Raw genomic sequence first — 6,549 nt, 5'->3', positions numbered from 1 at the left:
CGACTGTTCTGACACAAAGGATGAGGAGTTTGGTTAAATCTCTGCCTGTCAATCAACCAAGTTAGTACCTGGTTTTATTTCCTGGCCAGAGGAGCTGTGTCCAGCGTTCCCTTCTGTGCCGTGGGCTGTTCCAACCCAGAGACCACTGAGTCGCTAGCTGCCTCCTGGGCTGAAGCATTGTTGGCCAATCTATTACAAGCTACATTAGAGATCCTATCACATCACCTTTGCTGTACTGGTCACCCTCTGAGTGACCGAGGAGGACAATAGACCCAGACCTGCTGGAATTAAGCCTCAGAATTGCACCAACGCCCCTCCTCTCCCCTCCTGTGCGGCAGCAAGAAGTTATGGATCTTTATTATTTAAAATGTACCTTGTCTGGACAAATATAATGAATGTTTAGATGCTGATTGGTTTATGAAAAAGGATTTCCTGAACTATGTTTGCAGACGTTTATGACAAACGTTCATATGGTGCGTTTTTGACGTTACAGCCGTCATCCCCGTCTTCTCACGACTCAGAACAGAGGACCCAGTATTCAGACTCAGACATACTTTAATAATCCCAAAGGGAAATTACTTTGTTACACGCTCCAAATATACAAACATATACAAATATATATGTATATATATATATATATATATATTAAAAAATATATGTTATTTTCTCCCCCCTCCTGGGGTGGTATGTGTCATCCTCAACCGAGAACAAGATGGGTAGCCCGGTCAGCAAGGTCCTGAGGAATAGCGGCTGCTGATGTCACTCTGCTGCGCCCGCCGCTGAGAATGCTTTTTCGTTTTTGAGTTATGGACATTGCTTTGCTGGTAGACCACAAAAATGACAAAGCAATGTCTGCTGTGTTTTCTCTTTGATTATTGCATAAATGGTGCAGTCCTAAAGAAGAAAATGCAAATAGGATGATTGATTACTAATTTAATTTATGAGTCAAACAATGCTACCCTGGGTGCCATTCCGAACTTAGTCCCGCCCACAACGTTTGAGGTCGGGAAGTTCGGTCTGGCATTGCTCAACAGTAGCGCGAGTATGATCGCCCAATATCTGGCGGGCCAATCAAATTGTCAGGGCGGGCTTTATACGATGATGGACAGATGATCAACAGTAACGTAATCAACCACGTGACCAAAGCGCGCTTGGGTGACAACAACAATGGCTGCCGCTGGAGAGTTGAGGTGAGTAGATTCTGCTATTAGGTCTGTTCTAGAAGATATCGACAGCAAATTAATTTTAAAAGAGGAACAGAGAAACGCGATCAAGGCTCATCTTCTTATTCTAGGCGTGCAACTGCACGCTTTGATTTTTGTTGACAACAACTATGCGTCGCTTAACATACGTCACGCACTCCGTTGCTCTTATTGGTTGTAGGTCTATCCAATTGAGTGCAGAGGCATTTTTTTTCCTGGTTCGTTCGAAACACGCCCCATAATCACAGCTCTATGGAGCAACATCAGACTCATTCTGGCTAGAATTGAGTCAGACTACATCAGGCTAAAATAATGCCGCCACATTCTTCAAATGAAAAAGCATTTCTGAAAATGCTTTTTCATTTGAAATACGGGAACGATTTGCTTCCAAAATAATTGGCCTCATGCAAGAAGCATTCATTCCAACAATTTTGTTCTTGAATCATTCATAATTTTGTGATTTAGGAAAAATGTCAAATTCACCATTTTTCTCCAATTTCTAATATTCTTTTAAGTACAAAAACATTTCTTGGTCTTGTTCCATCAGTTGGCTGTTTCTCCCTAAATGACCTCGTCTGTTGTTCCTTAGAAGCAATCATCCATTTTATCAGGCTGCATCATTCTATATTCTGCAGCTCTACAATTCTAGATGCCATTTTATTGGCTGATGCAGCAGACCTCTGGTTTCATTTGTTGGTCCAAAGACAGAACAGTCAGTGACTCTATGTGAGATCAATCTATTATAGAAATAAGATGTGGAACAGAAAATGGATGGTTGTTCAGCAAAGCTCCTCTAACGCTCAGACTTTCCTTCATTTCCTCCATAGCAGCTCCTTGGCTTTGTTCTCACACTGAATGTGGAAGTTTGGCTCTGAATTCATCCGTTCACATCTGGATGTTTCTGTCTGAGAGACGGAGAGTAGATGAAGGGATGAGAGACTCTCTGGAGATGGACTGTACAGATGAGGGTGGGAAGTAAAAGGCAGAGCGTTGGTTGGTTGATGGTGAACTCAGAAATATTTAAAGCAGATGTTGAACCTCTGGCCTCATCTGGAGTTTTCATCGTCTGTTTTCAGATTAAATGATTTTTCTTTTATATTATTTTCATTTTTACTTCTGTAACAGTCCAACCAACCTGCTTGGCTTTACTGGTCCTTTAATTCAGCCTCTCAGCTCTCAGTCAGCAGAACCTCAACCTGCGAACCTTTAAAATTTTTCTTCCAAGCCATCTATACATATTTATTATAAATATATTATACTATACATATATTATAAGGGAATAATGGGGCTGTAATCATGTCATTTCTCATGAACACGCGTCACTTAGGCAGATTGACAGCATCAGGTAAATGAGGATCAATTTAATTACATTTTCAGTTCAGTTTATTTATATAGCACCAATTCACAGCACATGCCTCCAGGAACTTTATAGATCTAATTCAACCAGATCATCCAGTCAGATTGATTCAAAGTTTTTTATCTAAGGAAAACCAGCTGATTGCATCGACTCATTGACTCTTCAGCAATCCTTTTAAGATCATTTACGGTTGTTTACTGTTAAGAATTAAGTTAAGACTGTCTGTTAAATTTGACGTGAAACGTTTATACCGTAAATCCTCTAATATTGGCCTGTATTCCGTTAGCGGCCGTGTCTCTAATAATGGCGGAGGTAAATACCGGCCGGACTCGTATACAGGCCGTATAACAACTTGTGATAGTAACATACAACTACCACAGGGGGGCAATGTTTGCTAACCAATCCAAGCCATTAGCATGGGAAGTACCATCCTTAGCGCAGACAGTGCCACAGATAGCAGGTCGGCTTGTTTTGTTTTTATGACCGAAATTGTAGGAAACAACTCGTGAAGTTTGACCATCTAGAAGATCGAGGTGCGCGAGAACGCTGGGACCCTTTTTCCACCTGGATCTCCGCTCTCTTTGGCCCTCATGTCCCTCCATTGTCGGACTAAACTCGCCCCCACTTCCTCATCGCCTCGGCCGTATCTAGACCCACAGCGTGTAGCACAGACCACGCTTCAATATTGAGCATAAATCAAAAATGTCTGCATCAAGCTCACTGCGACACACTGCTGTAAGAGTATAACCAGCCACACAATCGTTCTGATCTGAAAGCCACATGTGACTACCGGGAGGTCTGGTGGTAACCAGGCAGTGTTAAAATGACAGAATTACGTTGGCCTTCGTCTTTCTGAATTTCCCTTGAAATATCTGATACTGGTAGCCTACTTCACCTTAGCCTGCCTCAAATAAAATGTTGCTGTGATGAAAGAACAGTTTCCATTAATAAAAAAAAAAAAAAAACTTTTCAGTTTGGCCAATATTCCATTCTGTGTCTTTTTATTTCGTATTGTCGTCCAGAAAAATTGCAGCTGCTGGAAGATGTCTGAATAATGTTCTGTGTGCCGTTATGGTAACTGCACTTTTTCAATAAATGAACCTAGTGTTTTATAGGTTCAAAGAGACACAAAATCTGGTTTTTATTCGTTCTACTGGTCGTCTGTTTTAATCAAATAGAAACAGAGGCCTGCCTCTAATTCTGGCCTCCTTCCAATAAAGGCCTGGACCAAGAAGTACCTGATTGAAATAAAGGCCCTGGCCTATATTAGAGGATTTACGGTAGAAAGTTATAAGAATGGAAAAATGTTACATAAGGCGCAGTGTTTGCTCCAATTCGCTTCTTCTGATTCTCATATTTATTTCAGAACTGGTTATAAAAAAGCAATGTATAGTTTGAACTAGTGTTGCGCCGATGCCATTTTTTGGCCCCGATACGATACCCGATACCTGGCTGTGCAGTATCGGCCGATACCGATACCTTAATAATGTAAAATAATTGCCATCATAGCTTTGTCAAGCTGCTGCCTACCTTTGTGAAGCAGGAAAAAATCTAATACAAAGTGAATCCAGTAGAACTTTTTAATAAAAAGTTCTACTGGATAATAAAAAAAAAAAAAATTTATTGCCTACCAGGAGTGGGTGACAATAGTTGAATAAACTTATGGCTCTCAAAATGGTATCGGTGCCCTATTTGTTGGTACTCGCCGATACCGATACCACCATTTGAGGGCAGTATCGGGGCCCCGTCCGATACTGGTATCGGTATCGGTGCAACACTAGTTTGAACCTTGTACGTTACTTTAAGCTTGTAGGAAATCACATTTAGAGAATATCTGCAAAAAGACGATTTAAAAAAGGCTTTCATCACTTATGAGGAAAAGGAAGAACTGAGTAATTTTAACTTGCACTAATTAAAGTTTCCGTCCTTCACATCCTGCAGCAGAAATGTAGAACATTTCAACAGAGGAACCAAAATATATAACCTCATGGTTCAAGTTAAAAAAAGGTCAGCATAATCACCAATGCTCGTTATTAAAATTAATTTGACATGAATAGTTGCTCAATGCATAATATGCTGAATATATAGATAAGATAATAAAACAGCATTAGCTTTGTTTGATTTTAAAGGATCTATTCTTTGTTACAGGATTCAGAAAATTCAGCTTTAAATATGACTGAACAATTATACAAAAATATAAGTTTACTTTTAAGCTACATTTTTTTTTAGAGATTTTATTTATTTAACAGTTTAACAAAGGAAAAAAAGTTTGAATAAAAGGTAAAATGTCAGAGCCAAATGTCTCCAGATCATTAGAAAAGAACCACTTTTTCTATATCTAAAATAAAACGCTTAATTTGTCGGCCGCCTAAACCAGATATGTTTTACCTCCAGCATGAAAATAACAGAAGCTGGAGGACGTGGATGGAAAGTTAAAACTTGCAAAATTATGTGCATTCTAAAACTTGAAAAGAGGAAGAGGAAGATGCTTTTCTCCTTTTTTTTTTACTTATTTAAAAAAAAAGTAAAACCCATGGGGGGGTGGGGGTGGGGTGCGCTCTGGGGTAAAAATATCTGAGCAGCGATCATTGTTCGGAAAAAACTTTGAGGTTACATCCAAAAAATACAGTTTTTTGTTCCAAGATCATTAAATTCCAGCTGAAGAGGAGAAGCTGAGATAATTCGTTGGTTTGGACATTTTTCACCGTTTCACAAACAGAACTTTCTACAGGGGGGGTGCAGCTGTTTTCTCCTCATGTCTGAACAATTAAAAGCAGAAGTAACTCCATAAACACCTTTATTTTGAAGGGATGGTGTATTAAGTCAGAGGGAAAGCTTTTATTTCCTGCCTTTCATGGACTTTAAGTGGTCCCTGCTGGAAACAGGCCGCGTTGTGCTGTTGAATTTGTGACTTTCTACAGTAGTAGCCATTCAAAATGTCCCCACTTTCCTTCATGGGTCCTTGGGGAGTCAAACAGCAGCATTGCATGGAGAGAGAGAAGCGGTAGGATCGCTCTGAACTTTTCTATGAAATTAAAACATGGCAGCCAATCAGGAACTGGTTGGAGGCTCAAGTTTTTTTCACCTAAGAGAATCGGATCGGGCCCAAAGTTGGCACATGCGTCGGGACCAATGGTGCGATGCGTGCTTGTACATAACTTTCTCATTAGTCCGAAGGTTTGTGAATTATTAGCAAAAATGTCGCAAAAAAATCCCATAGGAAATGAATGGGAAGAGGTAAAAAAAAAAAGTATAAAAAACAGCGCTTCACTGTGTCGGCATACATTCATGTAGAAAAACAGTTTAAAGCTCAGTTTGTAGATAAATCCTTTGTCTGTATAAAACTGAAGACGGTATGTTGATAACTGCTACGGTTTTTGTACAATCAGACCTCAAGCGCCACAAAGTTTTAGCAAAATCCAGCCTGCTAGAGTGGAGCAACTGAAATGCTAGAGTGTGAGGCAGCCATTTTTTTAAGACCAAAAAACATTTTAAACTCGCCCTCACGGCGGCATATTTATAGCTAGAGTCACCATTTTTGGTCAGTTTGTAGACTGAAACCTCTGGACCCACACAATGTCTTCGGAATTATGGTAGGACTAATACTTTTCCTTAAAAACCCTCCAGACCGACCTAAAGTCAATGAGAGTTTCAGCCTTTTTCCATTGATTTTTTAGCAGCAGAGGGGAGAAAAACGAATGAGACTATGTGTTTTCAACTCATCATAAATATTGTTCTGAATGACACACATACACCAAAGTTGGCATAGTTGGAGTCGAAGGATGACTGATGCTCACTGTGAATTTTTTTTTTTTAATAACTCATACGTTCTCCTCGCCACCCAGAGAAAATAATATTAAAAAAAGGTTTAAATAAGGAATGCTCTGCAGAGGAATTCAGGTGGATTTAAGAAAAGCAGTCTTACTTTAGTCCTGGAATGACTGTTCATCATCCTCCCTTACCTCCAGCACAGAGCCCGGTCTGTCACTG

Source organism: Cyprinodon tularosa, unplaced genomic scaffold, assembly GCF_016077235.1.
Source record: "Cyprinodon tularosa strain WSP-4 unplaced genomic scaffold, ASM1607723v1 ctg835, whole genome shotgun sequence".
NCBI classification, from domain to species: domain Eukaryota; kingdom Metazoa; phylum Chordata; class Actinopteri; order Cyprinodontiformes; family Cyprinodontidae; genus Cyprinodon; species Cyprinodon tularosa.
This window is presented reverse-complemented; position numbering follows the sequence as displayed.